Here is a 15,969-nt window from a genome sequence, read left to right on the forward strand (position 1 = left end):
ATGCTGCTCCAGATCCAATTCCAATCACTTTCCCTTCCTCAAGTTGCTTTTGGAAAACACTTCCTATTCCTTCATTCAATGCAAAGCAAGTAACTTAACTTCTGCCAGCCTGCAGACGTAGATGCCCTCTTCACTCCAGAGCACCCCAAGTATACAAGGGGCAGACAATGACATCACTTACACATCTCGGACAGCAAGGAGAGAAGCAGTCTCTACACACCACACTGGAGGAGGCAGCTCCACACTTACACCAGCAAGCAATCTGGTTTTGCAAAAGAGGTTGCCACCTCTGCAAAACGGACTGCTCACACCTGTCTGGGCACTGCTGCCATTTACCCAATGCTGGCATGGATCCCTACTCGAGCACCATTTGTGTCCTCCTAAGCCTGCTGCTAACTGTAAAGACTGCAATAGAATTTCCTAGCTTTCTTTTGTATTACTGAGCTGTAGCCTTCCACAAGTTGCTTTAGCAATCATCAAAGGCAGCATAAGTGAGGGAAGAAAGACCATGCAGCTGGGAGATGGGTGCACTGTGCCCTGGGACATCCAACTACCTCGTGGGTTGCTAGTGCTAAAAAGGAGAATGCCTCACTGCCTTCTCCAGAGCTGTGCAGTCCCATCCTCTTGGGCATTCACTGCACCTATTAACTGCTTTAATCCACTAACCCACAGAAAGCTATTCAGCTCTCCCCCTACCCCTGAAGTTATTTTTCTGCTGCTCCAGTGTGATGGCCCAACACCAAAACAGCAGAAGGTAAAGCACAGCAACTGGGAAGGGGAAAGCAGCAACTCTTCCTTCTAGCTTTCAGCTTTGCCAGCTGCAGCTTATCTATTCATTGCTCTCACTCAAGAAAATAAGTTCCACAGAAAAGGGTTTACTGCAGACAGAGTGCCCTATGTTAAGCAAACTGGGGATACAAAGTTCATGGAGTTAATGGCAAAGCACAGGACACGAACATTAAAAGGATGCACCGGCTCACACCACAGGTCCTGCTAGCCTAATACCCTGTCTTCAACACAGCCTGTAAGCACAGACCTAGAGAAGAGCAGAAACTGGACAAGCGTATCTGCACTTTCCACAAGCACCTTTGTAGCCTTCAATACTTTCACTGGTAGGGGTTTCCTTAGACTGGAATGAGTCATCCACTGTGTAGTCCCCAAAAGACCTTTTCCAGGAGTCAGACAGGCTTATCACCCTGCATGAATAACCACTTCCCCCTGATGCGGTCTGAACCTGGCTCCTACAAAGTTTACTCTCCCTTGCTCTTACACTAGGAGATGAAATAGCCGAATCCCCCTCAAGTTCTCGTCATTCCACAGACCCCTGTCACATCCTTCTTCAATCACACCTTCCCCAGTCATGTTGCATGGAAGCCATTCCAGATCTCCAATGACTCATGTTGCATTTCTCCACACTTTTAGTTGCTCTATATGCTTCTTGAGATGAAAGAGGAGATGAAACTCTATCTAACATACAGACAAACCATGGATTTAGACATAGCATAACGCTCTGTATCTTATTCTTTACTCTTTTCATAGCATTTCATCAGATTTTATACACTTTCTTTAATCACTACTAAGTACAGAGCTGATAGTTTGACGGAACTACTGCTGATCTCAAGACCACACCCTGAGTGGTGACAGTCAACCTGGAGTTCCTCACTTTATACAAAAAGTTCAGGCAGTTTCCTGCTACCAGTGCCAATCATCTCCCATTTATCTACACTGAAAGCATCTGTCACACATTTTATCCTTTCAAGCAGTCTCAGGGACCTAGAAAAGATGTCACAAACTGAGTTAAAATCTGCAAGTTACACAGATCACTGAAAATGAGACAGTGATGATGAGAACTCCTGTACTTGGGACAAAAAGCTGCTGAAGCACTCAACTGCAGAGCATGTAGGAAAGAGCAGTCCTACGAATGGGACTGCACACGTAACAGGGAGTTTCTCCAGGCTTTGATCTTTTAGCTATTCGAAACCACACGAAAGTTGAACGAAAAAGGTACAAGATCCCAAAGGAATCAGATTCCCCACTTCTCCACAGCAAGCTTCTCAAGTTCTCTTTTTATGACCACCTTTACCAAAATAAATAAATCACTTCTAAGTTAAAAAAAAAAAAAAAACAAAACAGAAAAAAGTAAACCGAGGTATTTCCACGCATTTCCTTTCATGTCTTTCCACCGCCTCGTCTCAAGTCACATGCTCAGTCCTGACCTTTCCAGATTCTCCTCTCTGCCTCGCCACACTTATTCAGACTATCAAATTCATTTAGCGAAACCATCCTATCCTTTCACACTTGACTCTTTTCACAGACAAGTAGTTCATTTTCATGCAGACCCACTTTTAACTTCAAAAGGTTGCTTTGTATCTCAGCTTCTGATGTCCCTTGCTTAAAACACTTTCAAATGAAGATGTGAAAAGCATTGTAGCTGGGAACTCTTGGCGTCTCCTCTGTCCCTCCTCGAAAAAGAGAAAAATAAATCCACTATTAAACAAAGCGAGAGGCCACACATACTCAGGCTTTCTGTAGCTTGTCACGAGCTCTCATAGCTTGCCCATGTACATCCAAGGTCACAGCCAGTGCTCAGAAAACTGAGCCCACAGCAGCCAGACTGGGTTGGTCTCCTGAAGTTACCTTCACAGTGACTACTTGCCTTTACCTTAAATCTCCTCTGATATCATTCATTTCCACTTACCACATTGGTTATTAGCAAGACAACCCTTCTGAGAAGGTCTCGCAGCGTCAGAAGGCAGGCTGACAACCTGACAAACACCCAGTGTCATCCCCTCCAGCATTCCTGAACCCCGACCAAAGCGACAATGCAAACCCCTCCACCACACCATTATGGGAGAAGGCCACCCGTGCAAGCACATTTGCTCCTCACGTAGGCACACACAAAAGACAGCACTGCAAAACCGAGCCGTGCAAGTTATTTCACACCAAGCCAAACTATTTTGTTCTCCTTTCCGATGGCTCAGACAAATGCATTAACCCAGGCAAACAGAGAGCAACGCCGCAGAGGCCCCCTCTAACAGCAGCACCCAAAATCCCACACACAACCGATACCAAACCACAAACCCTTTGGTCCAAAAAAGGGCTTTTTACCCATTCAGAGATGCTTTAGCAATCACGCAAAAAACAAATTTCATCAACAACATTATATGCAAACCCATACTGCAGTTAGGTGAAGAAATACAGCAGAAAGTCTGCCAAACTTACATCTTTTAAGCACAGCTAGAAACTACATGTGTCACAGCAAACTACCATAAAAACTAATGTAGCAGCTCTATTAATCAAAACATTTTTCACTTTGAGACCACAAATACAGGAGAACGGTTGCTCATAGCTCATTTCAGAATCAAAGCTGAGGAACTAATTTTTATTTCAAATATTTATAACTCAGTAATTTCAGGTGAGAAAACCATACTGAAAAGAGGAGAACATTACACTAGCTTTCTCATTAATTTTCCTGTGAAGCATTTGGGTCTCTAAAAACTCACTTTTAAGTTAATTATGTGCAATTTGGACACTCCAAAGTCAGGAATTCAGAACTGAATCCTGTCTAGTCACTCACAAACCTGTATGACAAAACCACATAATAATCATGCTCTTTCCTTGCCAGAAAAGACAAAAAGGTACTACCAACATTTTTAAAATCACATTTGAATCTCAGGAGGGTTTTCTCCCCCTTGTACTAGCTTTTTCTCCCACAAAACTTACTGGCCACATTTCTACCAGCTTCACTAATGCATCCAGAAATGCACCAAGTTAAAAAAGCAGCAGTTATTTCCTCCTCACCTTCCTCAGATTTTGGCAAGAATAGCAATTTTACCTAGTTATAATACAAGGAGTTACCACAGATCTTCAGAAAATGGGCAGAACTGAGTGCTTCAGCTCCCCTCCCCTTGGATCTAAATGGAAATACAACAATTGAAAGTGCCACCGGTTTTACATACATTTTACTTCCAGTAAAATACAGTTTTCACTGCATCAAAACCACAGCACTTAAAAAGTTAAATAATTTTCTAGCTGGCTGCAACACCCATTGAAACACAAGACCGGTTCAAGATAAAACCATGTCCTTTGTATTAAAATCCTGGTCAAGCTGCTGACAAGGAGACAAATGAGTTTTTAAACCATTAGTGTACGCTCGCATAAAATTAAAACCGATTCTGTAGAAAGAAATTTGGAGAACCGTGATATGCCTCTTCCAGTGCAATGCCTCATTTTGATTTTTTGATAAGTTATTAAAATTGGGCCATCTCAGCTTGCTGGAATTTCATTTATTCATTATTGCAATGTACAGTTAATGCAGGAGATTAGATTAGGTTTTGACAAGTCTTTTACACTTTTCAGGGCAGCGTTGCTATTTCTGCTTAGGTTAGTAACTTTATCTACCCGCTAACCTTTACGGTGTTGACAATCGCAATTAACAATTTTCTCCCTTGCTTCCAATTCCCTACCCACTGCAGATGATGCTGCTGCAGCAACATGCATCCCCAGCTCCTCCTGGGAGCCTGGCTCAGTGACACCCCCAAAAGCACCTGCCGTGCCCCCCACATACAGTTCCCTTTCGAGATCACACGAGACTTGGCAACACCAGCAAAACAGAGTAAACTCCAAAGGGAGAAGGCCATCACCTAATGAAACATGACCAGCGGGACTGCTGACTGTCCAAATATTTAACTGCTCTCAAATGCTGCAGGTCAGGTGGGTTAATCAAATAAACTTGCATATCCGGAGGGATCGCCCATTATTTGTGCTTTCATTAAGTCCTTACCTGACTTTAGGCTCTGAAAAATTACCATGCTCGGAGCAACTATGAATATTTGCATACGAAAGCCTACAGATCAGACATAGCAGTTCTCCATCATGACCTGAAAGAGTGAGAAAGTTCTTCCAAAAGAAATATTTTTGCTGAATAACATGACAACTCTCTTCAGCACACAAAGGCAGCACATGCTGATGGGAACTGACAACACCTATACCAGGTACCCGGAAATATAACCCATGTCACAGCACAGAGCAGCACTGTAAGTGGGAATCTAACACAGTGTCTCTCCCAAACTTAACCTTTAAAAATTATCAGAAAAAGAAAATACCAAGGCAGATGGACAAAGTAGATGCCAAGTGTTTTCAGCGTACCACAATGGAAATGAAAATAAATCTAGGATTAAAACACAGCTTAGTTTCACTGATTTCTAATAGCATTTGTCTCCATTCAACAAGAATTTATGCACCATTTCAACCTGATAAGAATTTAATTCTAGGTAATAAAGCTTTACAAATTTAATTCAAAGGAGGAAAAAAAAAAAATCCAGCATTTCCCAATTATATCCAGAGCTCCACAACTACAGCCTTCAACTAAAGGAACAGGGAAAGCTGCCACCACAAAAGCAGAGCTTACATACGACCCCTGGGTACAGTGGCAGTAGCAGATAGCTACAATAAAAATCAATATTAATTCTGCACACTTCTGTTTTGAAAATAAAGCAATGAAATTCCCTCACACCCACCTGCCAAACGGACACAACTCTGACCAACTTCATCAGAGAGGATTTTTAGAGTCTTTCTACGGGCACGTAATGGATTCCAAGACTGAACGTGCACTGAATGTTCAGTGAACCAAGTAATTTTTAATAGATTCCTCAGGGGAGTTTACTTTATATTTTTAAATCACTCCAAGACCTTGGAATGACAACTCGATTCAGAGGAAAAGAAAGGCTAGTGTTCATGGGGTGGGGTATTATGTTTCTTCCAGGGTTTTACTGAAAGAGGAGCAGTCATGACTACTAGAATTTCTTGCCATGTACTTTAAAAATGTCTTCATTTCTATGCACCTCAAACTGCTAAAATTGCTTTTGAAAGCATACGCTGAGCAATTCCAACGTTCCTCCATGCACAAGTACTGTATCAGTAGGTACAGAAAGTTGATCTAACAAGAATTTGGGAAGAATTAAAAGTTAGAATGAGGCAGCTCACTTTCTTTAGTCATGGTTGCAAAGAGTCAGGCAATAGTGTTAACACAACCACCAGGCCTAGATTTGAAACCCAAACATAGCACAAATTAGAACAGTTTGCAGATTTCCTATTAGCCATCCTCTACCCCACAGACGCCCCCCAAACTAATGCCCACCTTGTTAGTCAAGATCCCTACGATGTGACAGCAGATTCAGAAGAAGCAGCAACCATCCCTTGGAAGAGGAAATTTTTCCAGCTGTATGATTACATACTCAGGAACGCAAGAGGAGCCTCAACCGCTGCCATCGTTAGTGTGATTTCAGCAGGATTAGGCAGAGTGCAATGGAGGAAAAGCCTCAGACAATGAGTCCTTTCATACATCAGAAACAAAACCAACCGTTAATCACACCAGCGATTCAGTTTCTTCCACTAATTCCTAATCAGACATCAACAAATAAAGCAAAACACTTACTCTTGTTTGAATTCAGTGAAATAAACACAAGTGAATGGAAGTGCTCAGCTCACACTGTAAAAACGCTGTTGCCCCTCCACCTCCTGTGAACAAGGATCCGCGAGATGCACGAAGGGTCTCTCACTTCTCCCATCAATGGAGAAGTCCTGAGCATGAGATTTAGAGGAGTGCTGCATTAACAAGCAAGAGAAACTTCAAAGCCAAGAGACGAACTCAGCCGAAACCCTCCTCCATACAAAAGAGGCCTTGAACCACATTCATTAGAAAAAACATCTGGTGCGCTGCTTTGATTTTCAACATTAGTCACCGGACAGAAACAGAACATCCTCCTTTTCTATTTTTTTTTCTCCCAAAGCAACAAATAATTGCAAATCCACTTCTCCATATAACCTATCATTCATCACCTCATCAGTGACTGCTTGAGTCTGATGGAATTAAACACTCAAGTCAGGCAGTTTTTGTTAAAAGCAATAATTACATCGTTACCAGAATATACAATTAGGTAATAAAAACAAAAACAAAGCTGCCTGGCAATATTTTTAATGCGCTCTCACTGAAATATTACTAGAGTGGAAACAGGCAACATTACAATAAAAATATATAAATAAATCCACTTCCACCCAAGTATAGCTACTTCTAATTTAAAACTTCACCCACAGGCAGAAATGTATAAATGATTAGCATTATAGTGTTTATTTTAATTACACTGTGCAACAAGAATACAAGAGGCTGTTAACTCACTTCAGATACAAAGAAAGCCAGTATCTGAGAGCTCACCCTTCGTTTATAACCTACACAGCTGTGTCACCCCATCCTATTACTCCTATCACCTAGATGGCAAAACCAGAACATCTGCATTCATTGTAACGTCCAAAAAAAATCCCCATACAATAAAAGTCTCAGCTCAAAGGAAAAGAAAGAGAAGCAAAACAGGAGGTCAGGAGATCCTTCACCTCCTCCTTGTAGATAATGTTTAAGGGCATCAAATATTCACTGATCTTCAAAGCACAACTCTTCAAAGATTAATAAGGAAAAAAAATACATTCCTAATTCAAACCTGCATTTACAATTGTTTTTCAGCAACATAACTGCTGTTCAATGTATTCTTTAACAATACAATTCACGTACAATTCATGGTGCCTGCCCTGAACACCTAATGATCTAAACAAACAAAATACAATGGATGATTTTTTAGTGTATTAAAGGCATTTTTCGTCACTGCAGTCAAGTTGCTGATCCCCGTAATTCCATGCAAGTCATTTTAAGGCAAATGTCTGCCCATCTATCTAGCTGGTTTGGGCCAGTGAAGATGCCTTTGATCACTTTTTAGTAAAATACTATTCTTAAAGGATGCCCAGCTTCCTGACAGCAGGCTGAGGGATCACTAGAAGAGCATGACAGCCTGCTGCCATGCAATCCTTCAGAACTTTCCCTTCTTGTAATTAATTATGCTCCTTACTTCTTCCACAGGCATAAGCAAGAGGCTGGCACAGAGACAATATAGCAGCACACTTTATTATTATGTTGTTTACAAAGAAAAAGCTTCAGGTAAGAAACATAGCAGGAGCCGAGTGCAATTATCGGAAATAACAGCCTGCTCCCATAGAGCTGATGGAGTTTTATCACCAGGGACACGCATTACACTTCTGTGCACTTCTGCACGCAGGCGAGAGGTGCCTCTTGCCATCACGGCCTCAGCTGCAGACCCAGACAACCAGGGAAGTCAGCAGCAAAGAAAGAAAAACCAAATGCGATGCTCGCTGTCAGGAGGAAGACATCTCTGTGCAAAGGATGGTACCTGCCCACTCGAACGTGGGGGCAGCAGGAGCCCACACTCATCCAAAATCCAGCTACAAATAACAGAAAGCCACATTTTGAGTCAACCTAAAAAAAGAAGCTAAATCATGGTCATGCTAAAAAAGCATGTTAAAATCATGGCTCCCACCAGCTCCCCCTGTCTTGACCTATCTGGATGAAGAAGTAGGATTCGGCACCTACTGACCTGTGCTAAAATGAGCCCCCTGGAACCGGACACATCTCAGGAAATTAGGTTAATGGAAATGCCTGGTTTTGAGCCAAACAATCTCAAAAAAGTACTCTATCTTAACACTACGCTCAAGCAGGAAGTGTAGTAGTAGGGTTACAGGGTTCAAAGATGTAGCAGAATCCAGAGAAAACTCAAACTAACAAGAGTAGCAACTCTGCTATAGACAGACTTCCATCGTACAAGTATATTGAAGGTGTCCTCCAAAATGTTTACCATTCTACCTTTGTGTCAGGAGGCAGAATTAAAGCAGTAGCTCTACAATCTGCTGAAACACTAGGTGCAATTCTTCAAGTCTGCACTTCATTAATTGGAAGCTACTGAAACAAGGCTATGGAGAGGAGACAGTATCTTATACACATGTTCAAAAATGCACACTTCCTCCTCAGGCTAAATACAAGTTTACAAGTACTGGAGGTTTTTTTTTTTACCACATAACAACACAGAAATTAGAATACCCAAGACTGTAAAGGAATTCTGGTGGTGCCCAAGAACAGTCTCGACAAACCCAGTGAGAATATATATTACAAAATTATTTCCACGCCTTCTAGTTCATAGGTTTAAGGGGCTAATTTTCATTGTTTATGGTAATTATATTTCATATTTCACCGAACTTTGACATGCAAAATGTATTATTGGATTTTGCATGCATCTTCAAGTCAATTTGTGTAATCTTGCAAATTCTGTATTACAAGTAGTTAAAATACAATGGACAGCACATTCATAAATTACAAGTTTTTCCTTAAGATAAGAGAATTATTATTGATTCTGTAATAAACAGGCCTTCGATCAAATTTGGTGAAACTAATGTTACTTAATAATACAAAAACAAACATAATGTCTTTTGTATTTGATGAAAACAGTACTTTATAAGAAGGGAACAACTCCATCCATAAACAAGAAGTCACTTTTTCCTCCTTTCCCCCAATCCCATGTCTTCCAAGCAAACATCACCTCAACACATTCTTTACACACCATGTCCAAAAGGATCCTCTTGACCACTTTTATGGTTCTCCTTCTAAGGTAAAAAAAAAACAACAAAAAAAAACAACAAAAAAAAAAACACAAAACAAAACAAAAGCACAATATCTGCCAAGTAAAAATAAACAAAAATCCTAAAATCTAAACTCTAGGCTAGCCCTTTTCATACTTCTCAGATCTCATTTACCTTCCCAACTGACGACCCTATCAAATACATCTAGGTTCACGCACAAAATCTAACCTGTTGATATAACAATTACCAAAACTCCTGCAGGAAAAGAGCCACACAATCATCCTTCTTCCATCCCTACTCACAAAAACCTCTAGAAAAATAATGGCTTTTCCAAAACACTGTAAGACCTAATTTTGTGAGGAAATCTAACTGAAGAATGAAGCACCATCCCATGAATAACTTCCTGTTCCTGAAGAATGAAGACGTATTACAAAGCTCAAGTGCCCGGCTGCCTTCAGCAGTGAGGATGACACACAAGAGAAGAATCCATACACTGGAGGGATAAAAATGCAACTGCGCTGTGTAGATCTCATAAAATAGAACAGATGTTATTCCTTGTATACACATGCAATTCAGTGTCAAGCACCAGACTTGGAGGGGAAGAAAAGAGGAAAAAAATGGGGGGAAAAAAAAACCCAACCCAAAAACAAAGAAACAAGAAACATATGAAGCCAACAGATAAATCCTCACCACGGTCAAGCACATGCATGTTTGGTTTGGTTTCGAGTGATGAGGATTTCCAGCACTGCTTTTGAAAGAGCAATGCCACCTGCCCACCCTTTACATTTTTCCCCTGTTCAATTTCAACCGACAACTCCGAGCCATAAACTTCTTGTGCCAACCTAAATAATTCCTCTCTTTCTCAGTAAGACTGGAAAGAAAGCACTTACCCACTTGCCAGCTGCAGCTGAAATTTTGTGCCAAGAAATAAATGTCTTTTGGGCAGGTTACAAACTGGAAGCTTCTATGCCTGCTGAAGGACAACAGTAAGAGTGGGACCAACCCGTCCCTTCCCGGATTAATGGTATTGCGGTATTTCAGGTATACAGTGAATTGCACTTAATGAAAGCATCCAAACAGAGCTGCTACTTCTGAATCTTGAGCCCAGGTATTAGGAAATGCTTTTGTCAATTTTGCTCTCAACCAGGCTTTTTATATATATTGCTTCCATCCTCTCCTCCGAAAACCCTAACTTACCTCTGTATTTTTGATCTTTAGAAAAGTTCTCAGAATCCATGAAGGAGCAAGACCTGTTTCATCCTTCCCCCCCCCACCCCCCAGCAAGGCACAAGTGTACATACACTGTGCGTTCACCAACATTAAGTGTCCTTTCCTCAGCCTCCTTTCACTTCCAGAGGAGACTCTGACCCTCCTACAGAGAGTACAAACCACTTGCAGGTGCTGGTCACTACATCTTTCATCAACAATTAAGGTGAAGACCAAGGACATGTGCTATGTCTTCCCCACAGCCCCAAAAAGATAGCAACTGACAGACTTTGTGGCAGAACGGATTATGGCTAAATTAGAAATTAAAAGACAAGGTTGTGAAGAGTTTGAAGTCTTCCACCAAGGGTGGAATGGATACTGGGCTCCTTAGCTCTGCAGTCTAGGCCTCCCCATGGGTGTTTCGTCAGGCACCTCAGCATTACAGACATGGATGTGAGCCACAATGCAACAACGGAAAACTGATACCTCTACCCCACCGTCTTCCCCACTCTCCTCTTCTCTGCACTCCTCCCAGCTCACACAGGCTTCCTAGCTACAGGATGTTACTGCCTGGCTGCATGCCCTTGGTTTTTTGAGGGGGCCCTCCAAAGCTCTATGAAGCTTCTCATAATAAATCACAATTACAAAGTCAACGTTATGAATAAAACCTGTGTTGTTGCAGTGGAAAGCTGTCTTTTCCTCTTTAACCTACAACCATAGGCCCCTTTCCCACGCTGAACATCATCCCATTTTCATTTTGGCAGCGATATGAATTTTATATTCACAAAAATATTGCCAAAATTCTGAAATGCCAGTTAGAAACTCAACCAATACAAATATGTAAAGATGAATATGTATACTGCTAAAAACACAAGTACCCTCTTCTATAGAAAACAAAAAATAGAACAGTAAATGCACATAAACAAATCATGATGAGGTACATTAAGATAAACAAATGTACCAAGACATGCATCAGTAGCGTTAACCTGGTTTTAAATATACAGAGTAGTTACATCTCTATCATCTCCACAAGTAGAGCCAAGCAGTGCTTGTTCCCCTTGCTCATTAAAGCTCTACAACTGGTGCCTCCTGTATGCCCACATGTACCATTTCATTAAGCTCACTTGACATTAGATGAAGAAAGAGTACAAGAAAATTGCATATTTCCTGCCTAAAGTAAACTTGTCATTTAAACCTTGTGTATAGATAGAATTTGATATAGCACTGGCGCAGTGAGTCATTCGTCAGTTTTAGAGTTTGTACGGCAGTGTTCTTACATATGTTTTGCAATACTTTCCAGTTCGCTACCACCCCATGTAATTACAAGTTTTTACTGGAAAGGAAGCATACATTTTGGATTTGAGCACCGCACTAAGATCTGTAGAAACAAAGCTTACTTATATGGTCGTATTACCAGTAAAAGTAAATCCACATGAGAAGCCCTCACAAACTGTGTGAAAGACCAAAGTCAATGCATTGCTTTTAAAGATTGGTAAGAATCACAAATATTTCTCAATTAATTCTTCCAAATGTAAACATAAGCAACTCACGTGCCAGATTCCTTCAAATGCTACTTCTTAGCTACGCAAGTTAAAACTGCATTCATTCAAAACACTAAATAAAACATCCAGTACCTACTATGAGTGCTTCACTTGAAAATAATAGGTGATCGATCGATTTCACATCCTTTTGTACCAGGACAGCACATTAAAAATTTTCCCTACTGTCTTACCTTCACCTTTTATTTAATAGGTTGCAAACCCAAATGAGTAATTTAACTCTCACCCCTGGCTTCTAAGAGACAGTGAAAAAACCCCACCGAAACAGAAAGGTTTGCCCTGGTTAATACTACTAACAAGATCAGCTCAGCCTCTCGCCTGATGGCTCAGTTCACTCCAGTGCTTCACAGGGAAGCTTGCAATCCTTCAGAAGGCACAAGTCCCAACTTTAATTTGCACAGAGCCACAGTGTGCTGCTCGGGCACACCTCTTCAGTCAGTTTTTAAAAGCTGATTACTATTATTCCTTTCTACTATCTAAATTCACATCAAATGGATTTACCAACTTATAGCTCTCCTGCTATCTGATAAAAAGCTGGAGAGAAACAGTACCCCTTGCACTATTAAAGCTAGACAGTTACGATTCAAGAACAGGCAACATCTGCAGGGTTGTTTTCCTCCCAGTTGCATATACTATGACCTACAAGAAACATTTTCTGTTTAAAAGTAATACTTAAATGGAGATCTATGGCTGAACATTATCACAGGGATTGCACTTACTTGACAGTCTGCTATTAGCCAACTCCATTATCGCTATTTGCAGTTTTTAAATGTACAGATTCAGAAGTAACTGTGCAAAGCCTCCATTACAAGTGGATTTATGGAAAGCCACAGCAATAATCATCCTCATTAAGTATATCTTCCCACAGCCCTGCATTATGTGGACACAAAGAGGAAAACATTTCTTCTCTGTTACCCACAAGCTTAGATCTTTCTCCTTACAATCCCAAGCTTTGACTGTCTTCTCTGCTTCTGACAATGACTGTTATCTCCCATTCCCAAAAGCAGGACTTCGTTTAGAAAAAAAAATTAAATTAAAATTACCTGCACACCTCTCAACCCACAACCACAAGAAGTAGAAGCTGTCCTACATTGTGCCTGCAATCTCCCAGAAAGTGACATTTTCACTGGCAACATGCATGAGAATAAAACACTGTCTCTGGCTTCTGCTACTTTGCTAACGGCCCCAACCAGTATTTATCCAAGACGTATTTATGGGCACACACATTCAAAGAAAAGGGCAGATGGCAATATTTCTAACTAAGCTGAATTATAAAAATCTCTTGAGTCGAAGCGATGCATTAACTCTTTGGCCATAAGCTGTTTTAACCCCTTCACATGTATGGTCATGCTGCATCCTATTTCATCAACCAGGACTCATGCCAGTGACGTAGGCTGAGAAACCTGCATGTTAAGAAGGCTGGTTAAAGGCAGAGGCTGAGAACTTAATTAATCCAACACTGTCACCCACCACACACTCAGATCACAAACCGGCCACACAAATTCTACTTCACACTTTTCAACGCTGAGACTGCTGATTGTGCGCTTCAACGTACGGATATCTATCACTCCTACATCCTCAGCCCCACAGCAAACCACCATGGCAGAAATAATAAAATCAAGAATAAAGTACACTTGCTCCATCCATAAAACCATTCTCATGAGCCACGCATTTCCTGCATTACCGTAAGGAGTGCAATGGACTTTATTTTAAAAGCTATTTTCAAAGCCACACTGGCAGGCTTGAAACAGTGACCCAGTAACCGGACACGGAGACAAGTCATTTGCAGCAGAGGACCTCAGTAAGCTCAAATTAAATTTGTCATGTCTCTAACATTTACCTTGAAAAATGTACAAAGGTGGTTATACAAGCACCATAAGGAAACTCTATTTGCTCATCATCCCTGCTTAAGTTAGCTGCCTTCAGAGATCTCTAAACTAGCAAATACTCAACTGAAGCTTTGATTATCCAGTTGTCTTCAGTATAAATCGCTTTTCATAGCTCAATTCTACACTTGACAGGAGAACAGTTTATTTGATACTGACAACACAGCTTCATTTGGTTACATCTGAAATAAACACAAAACTCCGAAACGCTTTAAAGCAGCTGCCCCAGTCAGTCTCCTGGAAACACAGCACATCTTATCCACACAAGACGACCGCGGGAACAGATCTTTCTTTAATCGCGCGGAAATACTTTTTTTTTCCATTAAATTTAATTTACGGCACGTATCTGAACTGCTTGAAGTTGGGTCTTAACAGTTTCTAGCTGCCGAAAGCACCGGGAGGGCAAACACACCCGTTTCCAGCGTTCGCCTTCCGCCTCGCCTCCCGCTCGCCGCAGGCTGCCCACCCCGGCGAGCCCGGCAACCCCGGGGCTCCCGCAGGGAAAGACTGTCCCCCGTCCCGTCCCGTCCTCCCCCCCCCCCGGGTACCCCCGGGCACCGGCGAGGCAGGCGGCCCAACAGGTTGCGGAGGGGCTGCGGGGCAGGAGCTGACCCCGCGGAGGCTGCAGCCGCGCTCCCGGGGGAGGGAGGGCGGGCTGGGGAGAAAGGGGTGACCCCCACACACACCCCCCTGCCCCGACTCTGGGAACTGGCACCCCGGGCGCGGCGGCGGAGCTCCCCGCCCGCTCCCGCCGGGGGCCCTTTGTTCTCGCCACCCAAGACGCCGCCGCCCGGCAGCCCCGCGCTCTCCCAGGCGGCGGCTCGCCCCACCGGGGGGTGAAAACGCGATCCGCCGCCACCCGGCTCGCGCCCCGCTGCAGCGCCCTCCCTCCTCCCGGCGTGGAACGGCCAGCGCCAGCCGCGGGGAAACGGTTCGGGCCGTTACCGATCGCCCCGCGCCCCCTCCCCCCCTCCCGTCCCCGCACGGCGAAGGCGCCGCGCCCGGGACGCCCCGCGGCGCTCGGCGCTGCGCCCCCGCCCCGCCAACCCCCCGCGAGGGACCCGCCGGCCGGGGCTGCCCCGAGCGCCGCAGCCAGCCGGGAAGGTCACGCCGCTGCGGTGAGTCCCGCGCCCCCGGCACCGCGGCGCGGCGCCGGCAGGTGCCTGGCTGCTCCCCGCCGACCCGGGGAGGCCCCAGGGGCGCAGCCGGCAGCCGCCGGGCACCGCGTGGCGGCTCCGGAGGACGGGAAGGCAGAAGGGCTCCGGTACCGCGGGGGACCCGGCGCCGAGGCGAGCGGTGGGGCCGGCGCTCAGAGGAGCCGATTCGCGGGGCTCAACAGGCGGTGGAGTTTGGCGGCTTCCCGGGAGACGACCCCGTCGCGCCGGGAGCTGGGCGCGGGGCCGAGCGAGAGGGGAAGAAAGCGCCGCAGCCGAGCCACTTACCGGGGCTCCGGGGCTCCGCCGCCCGCATGCTGCCTCCGGGCGCCGCCAAGAACCCGCTCCGCTCCGCACCGACCGCCCGGCACCTCCGCTCCGCAGCGCTCTCTCAGCCTCAGCCGCCGCGCGGGACCGCGCTCCGCGCGCGCCGCCGCCAGCCCGCCCCCACCGGGGCCGCGCGCCGCTCCCGCCCCGTCGCCAGCCCAGCCCAACCCAACCCAACCCAGCCCAGCCCAGCCCAGCCCGCCCCGCCGCCACCTGCCGCCCGCGGGCTCACCTGCGCTGCGCTGCGCTGGCCCCCGGCTGCCGCTCTCCGGCCCCGCAGCGCGGTGCGGCGCTGCTCCTGGACACAGCCCCGCTCCGTTCCGCCCCGCTCCGCCGCGGCCTGCGCTAGGACGCCGCCCGCCC

The 15,969-nt window shown here is 44.6% G+C and overlaps 1 protein-coding gene across 14 annotated transcripts in view; it reads right to left on the minus strand.

The window, feature by feature from the left end:
* PTPRF (protein tyrosine phosphatase receptor type F) overlaps positions 1-15,730 on the minus strand; it is a 397,714-nt gene extending 381,984 nt beyond the window's left edge. For 8 of the 14 annotated variants that reach the window (XM_061451484.1, XM_061451482.1, XM_061451483.1 and 5 more), the window contains exon 1: positions 15,568-15,729. The gene's annotated coding sequence lies outside the window, so the exon portion shown is untranslated. Of the gene's footprint in view, positions 1-15,567 lie in introns of all 14 variants that reach the window. The other 6 variants (XM_061451477.1, XM_061451480.1, XM_061451476.1 and 3 more) reach the window with 2 other exon arrangements.
* Between the last annotated feature and the right edge of the window lie 239 nt (positions 15,731-15,969).

The sequence above is a fragment of the Pezoporus flaviventris genome, unplaced genomic scaffold, assembly GCF_033815535.1.
Source record: "Pezoporus flaviventris isolate CSIRO_AGI_PZ_B2104156 unplaced genomic scaffold, CSIRO_AGI_Pfla_v1 ptg000013l, whole genome shotgun sequence".
NCBI lineage: Eukaryota > Metazoa > Chordata > Aves > Psittaciformes > Psittacidae > Pezoporus > Pezoporus flaviventris.